The following is a 15,589-nucleotide window of genomic DNA, read 5'->3' on the forward strand; positions in this document are numbered from 1 at the left end:
AGAATCACCCCCATAATCACCCCCTCCTTAGAAGGTGTCTAAACAGCTTCTAAAGAGCAGCTTTTGTTAAAGACTACTAATAAACACGTCCTTAATATCATTTCAATCATCAGTCAAAAGGATTATCCATATTTAGTGTAACAATTCAGATCCCTCTCTTCTCAAATGTCTTTGTTGCCTGGCCTTTTGTACCCGTCCTGTGACAGACAAACTCAAAGTTAACTTCTACTATAATGTTTATACAGAAAAATGGAAAATGGGGCGAAAAAGTTATTTTGGTGACTTTAATCAATGAAGCAGAAAATGTGATTCCATAGCTGTAGGCCACCGATGGAGAGACTTCCAATGGGAGGCCAAAGAGTAGCCACTGAAAGCCCAGCTGGGTGTAAGCTTAGCTACCCATCTCAAAGGATCAATGAATGTCACAATCAGATAGAACACCAACGTTGGCTTGCATCAAGGATGAATTATGCATCTGTACTTGTAAGAATATAAATGTATGTTCAGCTGTAGGGTGACATTTTTACCATGGTGGGGAGATGTGCGTGTTACACCACTGCTTATAACTATAAACAAACTATCTAAGATGTGCTAAATAAATGATCTTCAGCTCAGGGCTCCAGCTATGGATTTGGATGGCTAACTTGCTAACTAAGTGGCTAGATTGCAAGATCAAGCTTCCTGGTTACAGCAGAGACAATCAACCTCTCCTGGATCAAGATTCCTGCCGACCTAAATTTATTTTGTGCATTCCCCTGCCCTCAAAAATACTAATTCAAGGGTTTTTCTTTATTTGTTCTATTTTCTATATTGTAGAATAGTAGTGAAGACATTAAAACTATGAGATAACACACATGGAATCATGTAGTAACCAAAAAAGTGTTAAACAAATCAAAATATATTTGAGATTTGAGATTCTTCAAAGTAGCCACCTTTTGCCTTGATGACAGCTTTGCACACTCTTGGCATTCTCTCCAGCTTCACCTGGAATGCTTTTCTAACGGTCTTGGAAGGAATTCCCACATATGCTCAGCACTCGTTGACTGCTTTTCCTTCACTCTGTGGTCCACCTCATCCCAAACCATCTCAATTGGGTTGCGATCGGGTGATTGTGGAGGCCAGGTCATCCGATGCAGCACTCCATCACTCTCCTTCTTGGTCAAATAGCCCTTACACAGCCTGAATATGTGTTGGGTCATTGTCCTGTTAAAAAACAAATGATAGTCCCGCTAAGCACAAACCAGATGGGATGGCATATTGCTGCAGAATGCTGTGGTAGCCATGCTGGTTAAGTGTGCCTTGAATTCTAAATAAATCACTGACAGTGTTACCAGCAAAGCACCCCCACACCATCACACCTCCTCCTCTATGCTTCATGGTGGGTACTACACATGCGGAGATCACCCGTTCACCTACTCTGTGTCTCACAATGACACAGTGGTTGGAACCTAAAATCTGAAATTTGGACTCATCAGACCAAAGGACAGATTTCCAAAGGACATATTTCTATTGCTCATGTTTCTTTGCCAAAGTAAGTGTTCTTCTTATTGGTGTCCTTTAGTAGTGGTGTCCTTTAGTAATCTCTTTGCAGCAATTCAACCAAGCACTGATACATGCAGTCTGCTCTGAACAGTTGGTGTTGAGATGTGTCTGATACTTGAACTCTGTGAAGCATTTTGGAAAGAAACAGCGCCCCTTGTGTACACTGCCGGTAATACCGTATACCCCGGTATGGTATAGGTACGGTATGAAGGTATGAAAATCTGGATAAAGCCCAACCCTAGGCTTAGATTTTTGACAACATGTAAACTTAGTCTCCAAATGTTTATTGAAAAAATACATACATTTGCACATTTTTTATTTTATTTATTTATTTATTTTATTTCACCTTTATTTAAACAGGTAGGCTAGTTGAGAACAAGTTCTAATTTACAACTGCGACCTGGCCAAGATAAAGCATAGCAGTGTGAACAGACAACAACACAGAGTTACACATGGAGTAAACAATAAACAAGTCAATAACACAGTAGAAAAAAAAGAAAGTCTATATACATTGTGTGCAAAAGCCATGAGGAGGTAGGCAAATCATTTCAATTTAGCAAATTAACACTGGAGTGATAAATGATCAGATGGTCATGTGCAGGTAGAGATTCTGGTGTGCAAAAGAGCAGAAAAGTAAATAAATAAAAACAGTATGGGGATGAGGTAAGTAAATTGGGTGGGATATTTACAGATGGACTATGTACAGCTGCAGCGATCGGTTAGCTGCTCAGATAGCAGATGTTTAAAGTTGGTGAGGGAGATAAAAGTCTCCATCTTCAGCGATTTTTGCAATTCGTTCCAGTCACAGGCAGCAGAGAACTGGAAGGAAAGGCGGCCAAATGGGGTGTTGGCTTTAGGGATTATCAGTGAGATACACCTGCTGGAGCGCGTGCTACGGGTGGGTGTTGCCATCATGACCAGTGAACTGAGATAAGGCAGAGCTTTACCGAGCATGGATTTGTAGATGACCTGGAGCCAGTGGGTCTGGCGACGAATATGTAGCGAGGGCCAGCCGACTAGAGCATACAGGTCGCAGTGGTGGATGGTATAAGGTGCTTTAGTAACAATACGGATGGCACTGTGATAAACTGCATCCAGTTTACTGAGTAGAGTATTGGAAGCTATTTTGTAGATCACATTGCCAAAGTCGAGGATCGGGAGGATAGTCAGTTTTACTACGTTAAGTTTGGCGGCGTGAGTGAAGGAGGCTTTGTTGCGAAATAGAAAGCCGACTCTAGATTTGATTTTAGATTGGAGATGTTTGATATGAGTCTGGAAGGAGAGTTTACAGTCTAGCCAGACACCTAGGTACTTATAGATGGCCACATATTCTAGGTCGGAACTATCCAGGGTGGTGATGCTAGTCGGGCGTGCGGGTGCAGGCAGCGAACGGTTGAAAAGCATGCATTTTATTTGACTAGCGTTTAAGAGCAGTTGGAGGCCATGGAAGGAGTGTTGTATGGCATTTAAGCTCATTTGGAGGTTAGATAGCACAGTGTCCAAGGAAGGGCCAGAGGTATACAGAATGGTGTCGTCTGCGTAGAGGTGGATCAGGGAATCACCCTCAGCAAGAGCAACATCACTGATATATACAGAGAAAAGAGTAGGCCCAAGAATTGAACCCTGTGGCACCCCCATAGAGACTGCCAGAGGACCGGACAACATGGCCTCCGATTTGACACACTGAACTCTGTCTGCAAAATAGTTGGTGAACCAGGCAAGGCAGGTCGATGAAGACGGCTGCACAGTACTGTCTTTTACCGATGGCGGTTATGATATCGTTCAGTACCTTGAGCGTGGCTGAAGTGCACCCGTGACCGGCTCGGAAACCAGATTGCACAGCGGAGAAGGTACGGTGGGATTCGAGATGGTCAGTGATCTGTTTGTTGACTTGGCTTTCAAAGACCTTAGATAGGCAGGGCAGGATGGATATAGGTCTGTAACAGTTTGGGTCCAGGGTGTCTCCCCCTTTGAAGAGGGGGATGACCGTGGCAGCTTTCCAATCCTTGGGGATCTCAGACGATGGCGGCGGATAGTTTCAGAAATAGAGGGTCCAGAGTGTCAAGCCCAGCTGATTTGTATGGGTCCAGGTTTTGCAGCTATTTCAGAACATCTGCTATCTGGATTTGGGTAAATGAGAAGCTGGGGAGGCTTGGGCGAGTAGCTGCGGGGGGGGGCGGCTGTTGGCGGAGGTTGAAGTAACAAGGAGGAAGGCATGGCGAGCCGTTGAGAAATGCTTGTTGAAGTTTTCGATTATCATGGATTTGTCGGTGGTGACCGTGTTACCTAGCCTCAGTGCAGTGGGCAGCTGGGAGGAGGTGCTCTTGTTCTCCATGGACTTTACAGTGTTCCAGAACTTTTGGGAGTTAGAGCTACAGGATGCAAATTTCTGCTTGAAAAAGCTGGCCTTTGTTTCCTGACTGACTGTGTGTATTGGTTCCTGACTTCCCTGAACAGTTGCATATCGCGGGGACTATTAGATGCTATTGCAGTCCGCCACAGGATGTTTTTGTGCTGGTCGAGGGCAGTCAGGTCTGGAGTGAACCAAGGGCTATATCTGTTCTTAGTTCTGCATTTTTTGAACGGAGCATGCTTATCTAAGATGGTGAGGAAGTTACTTTTAAAGAATGACCAGGCATCCTCAACTGACGGGATGAGGTCAATATCCTTCCAGGATACCCGGGCCAGGTCGATTAGAAAGGCCTGCTCGCAGAAGTGTTTTAGGGAGCGTTTGACAGTGATGAGGGGTGGTCATTTGACCGCGGACCCGTAGCGGATACAGGCAATGAGGCAGTGATCGCTAAGATCCTGATTGAAGACAGCGAAGGTGTATTTGGAGGGCCAGTTGGTCAGGATAATGTCTATGAGCGTGCCCATATTTACAGATTTAGGGTTGTACTTGGTGGGTTCCTTGATGATTTGTGTGAGATTGAGGGCATCTAGCTTAGATTGTAGGACTGCCGGGGTGGTAAGCATATCCCAGTTTAGGTCACCTAACAGAACAGACTCTGAAGCTAGATGGGGGGCGATCAGGGCACAGCTGGGAGCTGAGGGGGGTCGGTAGCAGGCGGCATCAGTGAGAGACTTATTTCTGGAGAGAGTAATATTTCAAATGAGCAGTTTGGATATGGACCTGGAAAGTATGACATTACTTTGCAGGCTATCTCTGCAGTAGACTGCAACTCCTCCCCCTTTGGCAGTTCTATATTGACGGAAAATGTTATAGTTGGGTATGGAAGTCTCCGAATTTTTGGTGGCCTTCCTAAGCCAGGATTCAATGAGCACTTGTTGTCTCTCAAAGACATTGTTACAGTTGTTGGTTAGTTAGCTAGTGAATTTTAGTCATATTAGCATATGACATTAGTCAACAAAAGACATGGTATCAAGAACAAGATAAAAGGTAGTTGAAACGAGACACCTACGATTCCCCACATAGCAGCTTCTTGTCATTGTTGCTAGCTGTATAGCATCTCGGAGTCGCCTTTTCACTGTTGACGTTGAGACTGCGGGTACTATTTAATGAAGCTGCCAGTTGAGGGCTTCTGAGGCATCTGTTTATCAAACTTTACACTCTAATGTACTTGTCCTCTTGCTCAGTTGTGCACCGGGGCCTCCCACTCCTCTTTCTATTCTGGTTAGAGCCAGTTCGCGCTATTCTGTGAAGGAAATAGTACACAGCATTATACAAGATCTTCAGTTTCTTGGTAATTTCTCGCATGGAATAGCCTTCATTTCTCAGAACAAGAAAATACTGACGAGTTTCAGAAGAAATGTATTTGTTTCGAACCCACAAATGCTGATGCTCCAGATACTCAACTAATCTAAAGAATGGCAGTTTTATTGCTTCTTTAATCAGACAACAGTTTTCAGCTGTGCTAACATAATTGTCATTTTAAAATGATAAACTTGGATTAGCTAACACAGCGTGCCATTGGAACACAGGAGTGATGGTTGCTGATAATGGGCCTCTGTATGCCTATGTAGATATTCCATAAGAAATCAGCCATTTCCAGCTACAATAGTCATTTACAACATTAACAATGTCTACACGGTATTCCTGATTAACTTTGTTATTTTATATTATTATTTTTTTTAAATCGAATTTGACCCATTTTTCTCCCCAATTTCGTGGTATCCAATTGTTTAGTAGCTACTATAGTGTCTCATTGCTACAACTCCCGTACGGGCTCGGGAGAGACGAAGGTTGAAAGTCATGAGTCCTCCGATACACAACCCAAACAAGCCACAGTGCTTCTTAACACAGCGCCAGCCATCCAACCCGGAAGCCAGCCGCACCAATGTGTCGGAGGAAACACTGTGCACCTGGCAACCTTGGTTAGCGCGCACTGCCCGCCACAGGAGTTGATGGTGCGCGATGAGAAAAGGATTTCCCTACCGGCCAAACCCTCCCTAACCCGGACGACGCTAGGCCAATTGTGCGTCGCCCCACGGACCTCTCGGTTGCGGCCGGTTACGACAGAGCCTGGGCTAGAACCCAGAGTCTCTGGTGGCACAGCTGGCGCTGCAGTACAGCGCCCATAACCACTGTTCCACCCGGGAGACCCAACTTTATGTTATTTTAAGTGCTTTTCTTTCAAAAACAAGGACATTTATAAGCGACCCCAAACTTTTGAACGGCAGTGTATTTATATGGGATGCTGCACCAGTTAGGCTGGGTGAGGTCAGTCATGAAATCAGGATGAAGTTAGGTCCATCATTCAGACAGGTGCAGCCTGGCATCTTGCTAACCCTGTAGGTTCTGTCTTCCTTTACACAAATTATTATTATGGTGGATCTTTGTGTTCACCCACAGTGTCTTTAGAGGGCTCTTCAGTCAATGCAACTGAAGAAACGTACAGTACCAGTCAAAAGTTTGGACACACCTACTCATTCCAGGGTTTTTCTTTATTTTTTACAACTATTTACTACATTGTATAATAATAGTGAAGGTATCATAACTATGAAATAACACATATGGAATCGTGTAGGAAGCTGATGACAGCTTTCTTTGTAACAGCCATGTTTATTAATTTCACAGATGAAGTCGCTGGAACAAGAGCTGGCAAAAGATATACAAAGCATTGAAGATTTCCGCCAGAGTGAAGTAATTGATATGGCGTGCTAGCGTTGTGTTACACCCGCAATAACATCTGCTAAACATGTGTATGGGACCAATCAAATTGGATTTGATTTCAATTTGATTTGCAGACGTTTTGTGTGTCGTGGAGGCCACCATTATATTTCCAATACTCTACAGGTAGGAACGTGTCACGGTCAAGTGCTGCCATCTGCGTTAGGATTTGAGAGATCCAGAAGTCTCTCCAGTGAAAGACAGTTAGTTCGTCATACCAGACATTCGGCTCATAAAGCAAAGAGAGGGGATAATGTGCTGGGATAGTGTGTTGACTCTGTCCTATTGATATTAACCATGGGATTTGGGTTAGAATACAACCTGTTCCACATAAGTCAACAATGAAGTGCTGAATCTTGTAACTTTAAAGTCCTGCCACCTCATAGCATATCACCATATTGCTTCTGTCCTCACATTACCCAGCTGGATTTATTGAAGCACAAAATATATACTTTGTTATACTTGCCCCAGCATATTTTTTATTATACACATTTTATGATTGTTTTAACACCTAGCCTTGATAACCCCCCCCCCCCCCAAATCACCTCACCTCCACCACTATATTGACTCTATATAGTTTACTCTATCAACAATAAAGCTGCAGCACTTCAGCTACATATCGCTCTCAGTCTTGCTTATTCATCCCTTGGTCCGGGGGGAGGATAGGGGGTTGGGGGTGTTTCTGTCAACACACTGACCACATAGAGACCGACAGCCCCTGTGCTGAGAGAGAGAGACAGACGGGGACGGGGGGGACGGGGGTAGAAAGAGGGGAGAGACAGGGAGAGACAGAGAGAGAGAGCGGAATGCAGTGTGCAGCTGACACAACACGCTGATGGCTGGAGTGGATGGGCTAGCCTGATTAATGGGCCTCCACAATGAGGGGAGTTGAAAGTCCACTTCATAAAGAATGACTTAACAATACAGGGAGCATAGTGCCTGACCATTATGGATCTGTGGAGTTTTTGAATGGACAATGCGTACTGTCTCATCCTACTTAGGGCCATGGTCTTATTTAACACGTGCCCCTTGTACAGAAAGTCTCTAACCCAACCAGTTGACACGTTTGCTTTGGTTCCTGTTATTTGTCAGTGCAATGGGCTCAGTTGTCTATTGTTTCGGCATCTATGTGAGGCAACAAAGGTCTTCCTACATACGAGACGATTTTGCTGGGAGGTTTTCTCGATACCTAAATTGTTATGAAAGAGAAAAAAAACAATGATGATCAAACTGGAAAATGGTATGGATTTATAGGGTAACATATTCTTGTTATTACATTTACATTTAAGTCATTTAGCAGACACTCTTATCCAGAGCGACTTACAAATTGGTGCATTCACCTTATGACATCCAGTGGAACAGCCACTTTACAATAGTGCATCTAAATCTTTTAAGGGGGGGGGGTGAGAAGGATTACTTTATCCTATCCTAGGTATTCCTTAAAGAGGTGGGGTTTCAGGTGTCTCCGGAAGGTGGTGATTGACTCCGCTGTCCTGGCGTCGTGAGGGAGTTTGTTCCACCATTGGGGAGCCAGAGCAGCGAACAGTTTTGACTGGGCTGAGTGGGAACTGTACTTCCTCAGTGGTAGGGAGGCGAGTAGGCCAGAGGTGGATGAACACAGTGCCCTTATTTGGGTGTAGGGCCTGATCAGAGCCTGGAGGTACTGAGGTGCCATTCCCTTCACAGCTCCGTAGGCAAGCACCATGGTCTTGTAGCGGATGCAAGCTTCAACTGGAAGCCAGTGGAGAGAGTAGAGGAGCGGGGTGACGTGAGAGAACTTGGGAAGGTTGAACACTAGACGGGCTGCGGCGTTCTGGATGAGTTGTAGGGGTTTAATGGCACAGGCAGGGAGCCCGGCCAACAGCGAGTTGCAGTAATCCAGACGGGAGATGACAAGTGCCTGGATTAGGACCTGCGCCGCTTCCTGTGTGAGGCAGGGTCGTACTCTGCGGATGTTGTAGAGCATGAACCTACAGGAACGGGCCACCGCCTTGATGTTAGTTGAGAACGACAGGGTGTTGTCCAGGATCACGCCAAGGTTCTTAGCGCTCTGGGAGGAGGACACAATGGAGTTGTCAACCGTGATGGCGAGATCATGGAACGGGCAGTCCTTCCCCGGGAGGAAGAGCAGCTCCGTCTTGCCGAAGTTCAGCTTGAGGTGGTGATCCGTCATCCACACTGATATGTCTGCCAGACATGCAGAGATGCGATTCGCCACCTGGTCATCAGAAGGGGGTTAAATGTTAAATGTTATGGCCTGGTGGTTTATCCAAGCTGATGAGACTGGCTGTTGGCTACATCCTATTGATGCGGATAAACACCTATGCATTTTCACCCTTTCTAAAGAAATGAGCCATCTTTTCTTTTATTCTCAAACTGAGACGAAACTAAACCCCATCCTGCCATCCTTGGCTTAACTAGACTAACAACACAGGTACTGTATAATATTCCCACCACTCACCATGGCAAGTCTTCGTCTGTCCCTATTCATTCATTTCCACATAGGAACCAACCTGCTCTCCATCTCAAGCCTTTACAATGAAGACCTGCGTTACTCTCTCAGATTATGGGAACATACAATATGTAACATTTCCTGCTGTTTAATGGGCATTTCAATTAACGATAGGGTATTCATTGATTATTGAATAATATAACTAAGAATAAATCTATGATTTCCTGAGCATACATTTCCCCAGCCACACCTCTCTTCTTACCAAACAAAGTGTCAGGGTTAGGCTATTGATATTACAGATGCATTTAAGACATTTTCATACAACAGACACCCAGATCTGTCTTGAGAGTCAGAATTCGTCCTTTGAGGTCTCTTACTTTATGGAGGTCCTCTTAAGAAAAGAGCATGTCCAGCAGTGACCTGAGTTGGCCTGACCTTCACACGCCCCGGACCATATGCACTAAATCAGCTAACATGGCCATTCACAATGCTGGCTCAGGTTCTGATTATAACGGTCACTAGTTTGTTTAAAAGTAACCATTGTTAGACCTGAGTTAGTGGGATGGCACAAAACATAAGACCCCCTATTTAAATAGAGTTTGAAAATTGATAAAACACCACTGATGTTCACTGATCACCACTGGCCAACAATGTGAGTTCCCAGAACTGTTTCAGTAGCTATGTTTTAATTTCTGAAAGAAGCTGAGGAGAAATTGAGTGCAGAGAAGTAGAAACAAAACAGAGGGGTTATGTTTCCTCAGGAGGCCATTTTAAAAGGTCAAGCAGCAATAAAACAGCCTGTGGTAAGATTTGTTCTCTTCAATATCCATGGACATGCATGACATGATTTAAACTAACAAAACAGTAGAAGGAAACCGCTGAATAGATTCACCACTTATTTCTTTCTCTACGTCCAGGTTGTTGAAGGGGGGCAGGAGTTGATCCAACAACTCGATGAGCTTTAAAAGACGACCATACAGAAAAAATAAACAGAGAAGTATGTATCTAATGCATACAATCTCATTCATGTTGGATTGTAAAGAAGAGAGACATGAATAGGTCAGACAATAATATGGCATAATGCATTATCTGGTACTAGTATTACAGTGGTGATGAGTTGGCCTATATGCCACTATCACTCTTCATTGCAGCGTCAAAGATCAACCTTGCTATAAAAAAAGAATCTATAATAACATATATCATTCTAATCTCAGTGCGTCAGACTCGTAGGGTGCATTACAACCAAGTTGCAGAATGTAGCGCTGTGCTATATATTACCGCTGGATTTCTTAAAAACGCCACTAACAGGAGATTACCTGCATCTGCGTGTTAAAGCAAACTTGCTTGCAACTAAAAACCCACAAGATGAAATCAGCAGATCAGTTGATCTCTCATTGTTACTGTGTCAAGTGATTATGATACTAGACAGCTGCGTGCGTCTAGGTTCTCTACTCCCGCCCCCAATGAAATATGGATACTAAATACTTAATAGAGTATAAGTAGTAGGCCTACATTTTGTTCAAACGTTTCACCTTAAATGGCAAAATAATATAACATATGCACATTTGAAATAAAAGTTTTTTAGCCTACATTTTCATTCAAGAAAAACATGTAGATGATATAACTATATCATGCACACCTCAAATATGGACAGTCCAGGGATATTTTTCCCCTGGTCTTGATAAGAAATGACCATACCAGACAATTTTATTTTAAAGACAGTTGTATTTAATCAATATCATAAATTGGAAACATAAAATAATAGGAGTAGACTACACCAACACTACTTTTCCATTCATACATCGTGTCGGATAAATTGCCACAGTAGACTTTCCATGGTAAACAAGGAAATACATTATTTCAGTTGTATGCAATGATTGCCAAATAATGGGGGTATCAGCTAACTTCAACACATCTTTCCATGGTGCAGAGAGAAAAATGTGCAGTTTTATAATGCTTTTCTACACATTTTGTCATGAGGTTAAGAGAACATGTTGCAGTTTTAAAGCTAATTTCCTGCAATTCCATACTTTTTGCCATGGGGCAAAATAATAAATATGTTATTTTATAGCTCATCTCATGCTATTCTACACATTTTGCCATGAGGCTGAGAGAAAATATTGCAGTTTTAAAGTTAATTTCCTGCAATTCTACACATTTTTCTATCATATGCTATCTGAGTTGGGGCCCTGGTGCATTCGGTAATCTGGCCCTGGCAAGCAGGACTAAGATAACACCAGCATCAGCTTTTAGAGAGCGGTAATGAGGTGATCAATACTGGAGATCAGCTGTGCGGGTGAATTTAGTACATATTGATGAAACATCATCTGGTGATCATCCCAATAGGCCCGCAACATCTGGCTCAACATGGGATTTAGTTCACTCACACTGTATTTTAATTTGTTGCTTTCTAACGACACCAAAAGCAGTTATTTCACGCCAATGGAATATGGGAGAAGAAGCTTGAGATTCTGAAGGTGAGGTATGTATGAATGCCAGTTGACATTTTGTTTAATTATATTGAAATGTTATTTTTGACCACATTTTTCTCTAAAACATTGATTTAAAAAGTTTCCATGCCATCAGAGATTAGATGTTCTTACGACAGACGTTGCAGCGGCAGGTAGCTTCACTGCAACATGACTCAGTCAGCTACAGGGTGAGAAACAAAGCATTTAACATGAGATTTCGGGGCATTGTTTGCATGTAAAGATGTATATTAATACATTTGTGTAAAGGTAAGAACAGTACGGTGATCTGAAAGGAACATGTAGTAGGGATACATTTCACTGTGTATAACATTCAAACCTTTGGTATGATTTTGTAACAATTCCGTGGCTCAGTCACATGAGGAAACCAACACCTGTGGAATACACACACACACACACACACACACACACACACACACACACACACACACACACACACACACACACACACACACACACACACACACACACACACACACACACACACACACACACACACACACACACACACACACACACACACACACACACACACACACACACACACACACACACACACACACACACACACCCAGTCCTTATTACATGAGGCTTTTCCTTGTTTTTTAAATGGATACATAAGAGCACACATGTCAGAGTTTAACAGGTGTTGCCCCATTGAGCCCCTCATGTAGTCCTCAATGGATGTTGTTTATGAAAATTCTAAGGTTTTTCGTTTCCCCCCCTCTTTTCCACATATGGCTGTTCTCCGTGAGCTCGGTATGCCACAAGTCAATCATTAGGAAGACAATTAAGATGAAAACAGGGTGGTGTTAAGATCCTAATGCTATGCATGTGAGTTTCACAATGCTATACACTGATCAAGCATCAATGCAAATAGTTGGCTGCTCCAATTATAAAGATAGAGAGCTTGTCATATACATGTATTTTTTATTTGCTGTAGATGGACAGTCCCGGTTCTTACCAAAGTCCTGTGTACAATAGATTCAAAATGCTGAGCAGATATGCTTTTCTCTTGATTGTACCAAAAGAAAAAGACAAACATTGAAACTCAATTATTCTATGTTGGATTCTAAAGTCGTCTCTGTGTCAGCCCAACATAGGTGGTTGTTTTCAGAAGATGGACAGGATAAGACTATGGACATCAGTGTGTTGAGTGGCAGAGGAACAAATTGTTCAGGTAAACAATTTAACCGACCATTTGGACCATATCCTAACCAGAGACACACATGCATGGCTCAAAGCTCATCCTCCATTGTCATTGATGCAGGATTTGCATGAAAGTTGAAGTACGTGCTTTTAATCTTTGGTGTCGAAAAAGAAATGATCTATTTCATATTTAGAAAAAAATCCAGGAATTGATTATTTCAATATCCCTGAAGGTGTCTTTTTGAGACACGGCTACGACCTATATGAAGAGACCTGTATCTACCTTCCTAACACATACAGTGTAACTTTCCTGATTTAAAAATCATTTTCCATATAGTTCATATACTGTACATGCATGTCCATTTGCCTTTGAAATTAGATTACAGTTGTCTAGGGTTAGGATCCCCTTGCTAACATGTGGTATCAGGAGTGAAGAAAACAGGAATTAACCCGACTAAGCTCTCTTTAAGCTCTCTATTTGTGCACTATTGACCTTCTGATAATTGGGATCCCTGCTAATGAGCTTAGCAGACCTGACTAATTAATTAAGTAGGCTGAATTAATTCTGTCAATATGAAAGCTCTCTCCCAGACAGAGCTATCTGATGCACAGAGGCCAAAAAATGTATCCGCTAGATGATCTCGGTCATCCTGCTGAAATCTGTAAACAATCCAATAACCTAAGACAATATAACAGTGTCATTAGGAATGGCTACTTCCTTTTTCCCTTTAAAATGTTTTGATGTCACAGATATGATATTATTCACATTTTTACGCCAGCCCACACTGTATGTCACTTTTGGTTAAAGGTATCAATTCAAATTTGATGGCAAATATGGATATACATTTTATAGTTCATATATGATTACATGTAGAACTGTTAGTTGTAGTAGAGTTAATGCATGTTTTTGTGATCTTTATATCATGAACTTTATTTGTATGCTCCGTGAGGTTTTATAACTTGCTCTAGCCGTGTCCAAGTGTCCATTGATACAGATCTAGCTTTGTGTGAGAGATCTAAAGGGCCCTTGATGCAATAGCATAGAGTCAACAAGGCTGACAAGCAGCGTGGTGAAGGGTGACCAAGTTGAAAAGCCACTGGTCTTCAGAACGAGTGGTCCGTGGGCAGTGAACTCTACATTATGCAGCCAGCCCCTGACTAAACCATGGGAATTCAGCCCATAGATCACCATTGACACTCCATAATTGAAACATTGGAGGTAAGGCACCAGCCAGCATACAAGTCCTGACACTTATAAGGAGTTGACTAACACTGTTGTCACACAGCATATTCTGATTATTCTGTGGGTCAGTAATCGAAGATGTTCGGAATGATTTCTGCCCTGTGTTGCATGCTTGTGCTCTTTGATTGCTGACCATTTGGATGGAAAGGATTCAGATACTGTAATGTCATTCGTCTGTAGAATGAAGAGAGTCAGACCGAAATGCAGCGTGTAGGTTACTCATGACCTTAATGAAAATAATCGCGGTACATGAAATAACTGTATATGAAAACAACAAACGAAACGTGAAACCTATTACAGCCTATCTGGTGACTACAACACTAAGACAGGAACAAACACCCACAAAATACAACGCGAAAGTCAGGCTGTCTAAATACGGTTCTCAATCAGAGACAACGACAAGCACCTGACTCTGATTGAGAATCGCCCCAGGCAGCCGAGCCTAACTAGACACACCCCTAATCATACACAATCCCAATTAATACAAACCCCAATACAAAACACAACATATAAACCCATGTCACACCCTGGCCTACCCAAACATAAACCAAAAACACAAAATACAATGACCAAGGCGTGACAGATACTGAGTGAGTGGTGGGCATCCACTGAGCAAGGGGCACATATTACATTGCTAACAGGCTAAGCTATAGGCAGTGATTGGAGAATGTATAAACATATTTTTTGTAAGGGTCTTTCTATAAATTAGAGTACCAGTGAGGATTTCTTACACCGGACAACGTTTTACAGCTGTTGATAAGTCATCGATAATAATCTGCCAATTTCTTTTCATGTCATTACATGAAGATATAATGGGGGTTCATAGCTATATTCAATATAATTCACGAGTTGATTTAAAAACCTATGTTTTACCCTTTATCATGGTTGATGTCTTTGATGGATTTGTCTAAAATCTGTCCTTGCATTTATGGCAGTGTAAGTTGTCATTATATCATATATTAAGCATTAATCAGTTAAGTTATACAACTTGAATCCTGTAACAATCTCCTTATGTTATGGGGTGAAAACAGTTTCCATGAGCACACAAATCGAATGCTTCTAACCCGGATGTCACATTACCTTGATGCTCTAAACCTAAATCGATACTGTCATTAATGTGGTTATTCAATAATTACGCATAATACTTGTTGGATGCACATTTGGTGTCCAGCTGATTAGTTACGCTGTGATATTTTCACACAGGAGTTTTCCGATAACAGTCAAGTGAAGAACTGACTCACAGCAGGGTCTCCTTAAATTTAACAGAGAAAGTATCAAGGTAATGTGTTCCTGTTTTTGTGCCTCGAAGTGGACACTCAGTGTGCAATTGTGAACAGGATAGACTATTGCGCAACACCCAATGCAATGAGATTGAAGTAGCCTACCTACTTGAACTTGAATTTTGAGCTCAGAAATGCAAGTACTGGAATAGATCTACCTTGAAACTCAGACTTTTCCTCAATTTGGTGCTTGAAAAGTCCTTATAATTATTGTAGCCAATTTCTAAGCTCTCCTGCTCCCATAAAATGATCTGTGATTTAATCTTCTGAGAGATGTGGCCTCTTGTATGTTTCCCGCCTCTT

General features: G+C 42.4%; 1 long non-coding RNA gene across 2 annotated transcripts in view; it reads left to right on the forward strand.

The window, feature by feature from the left end:
• Positions 1-15,589, forward strand: part of LOC124041836 — a 48,022-nt gene that overhangs the window by 1,273 nt on the left and 31,160 nt on the right. Inside the window, exons 1-2 of one of the 2 annotated variants that reach the window (XR_006839996.1) lie at positions 12,181-12,448; positions 12,708-12,794. The exons of the other annotated variant lie outside the window; for it this stretch is intronic. This is a non-coding gene — a long non-coding RNA (uncharacterized LOC124041836). Of the gene's footprint in view, positions 1-12,180; positions 12,449-12,707; positions 12,795-15,589 lie in introns of those variants that run through there. 2 annotated transcript variants of the gene reach the window in all.

Source organism: Oncorhynchus gorbuscha, linkage group LG08 (genome assembly GCF_021184085.1).
Source record: "Oncorhynchus gorbuscha isolate QuinsamMale2020 ecotype Even-year linkage group LG08, OgorEven_v1.0, whole genome shotgun sequence".
Taxonomy (NCBI): Eukaryota; Metazoa; Chordata; class Actinopteri; order Salmoniformes; family Salmonidae; genus Oncorhynchus; species Oncorhynchus gorbuscha.